The sequence below is a fragment of the Nycticebus coucang genome, chromosome X (genome assembly GCF_027406575.1).
Source record: "Nycticebus coucang isolate mNycCou1 chromosome X, mNycCou1.pri, whole genome shotgun sequence".
Classification (NCBI taxonomy): domain Eukaryota; kingdom Metazoa; phylum Chordata; class Mammalia; order Primates; family Lorisidae; genus Nycticebus; species Nycticebus coucang.
In genome coordinates this window covers 23,485,798-23,486,850 of record NC_069804.1, presented here as the reverse complement: position 1 = coordinate 23,486,850, position 1,053 = coordinate 23,485,798, and positions in this window count along the sequence as shown.

Here is a 1,053-nt window from a genome sequence, read left to right as displayed (position 1 = left end):
GCTGATGTTCTCAGAACTGATATGCATCTTTCTCCCCGCCCCCCGAGTAGTTGACGCCAAGGCTCCAATCCACTGCCCGCCTCCCACGCTCCCACCCCCCATCCCCCTTCCCGCACGCACAGACACACAAAACTCCTCTCCAGGGAGCCCGAAACAAATGGAGAGGACCTCCCAACAGATACATGTGAACATTTTCACCAGCGCTAATAGGCAAGGGAATGCAAAGTGCAACAATTCATCATTTTTCACCTACCAGACTGGAAAATATGACCTTTGGCAAGGTTTAAGGCAAACAGGCACTTTCGTTACTGCAGGAAGTGTAAATTGGCACAGCCATTTTGGTGAGCAATTTGGCAGTGTCTCTAAGACTTTAAAATGTGCGTACTACCTCCCTTCTCCAGCACTTCACCTTCTAGGTGTCTGCCCTAGAAAATCACTCTGGGCTCAGCGCCCGTCGCACAGTGGTTATGGCGCCGGCCACATACACCAAAGCTGGCGGGTTCGAACCCAGCCCGGGCCAGCTAAGCAACGATGGCAACTGCAACAGAAAAATAGCCGGGTGCCTGAAAAATCACACTCTGGCAGAGACAAGTAGTTCAGGCCGGGCGCGGTGGCTCATGCCTATAATCCCAGCACTCTGGGAGGCCGAGGCACGGTGGTTTGCTTGAACTCCTGGCCTGAGCAAGAGAGAGACTTGTCTCTAAAAACAGAAAAACGAGCCAGACGTGGTGGCAGGTGCCTGTATTCCCAGTCACTGGGGAGATGGAGGCAAGAGGATCGCTTGAGTCCAGGAGTTTGAGGTTGCTGTGAGCTATGACACCACCGCACTCTACCCGGGGCGACAAAGTGAGACTCTGTCTCAAAAAAAAAAAAAAAAGAAAGAAGGAAAGAAGACTCTGCGGCCGTAGCAGGGTGGTTAGGGCGCCAGCCACATACACCGAGGCTGGTGGGTTCGAACCCGCCCAGTCTGCTAAACAATGACGACTGCAACAAAAAATAGCCTGGTATTGTGGTGGGCACCTGTAGTCCCAGCTACTTGGGAGGCGGAGGCAA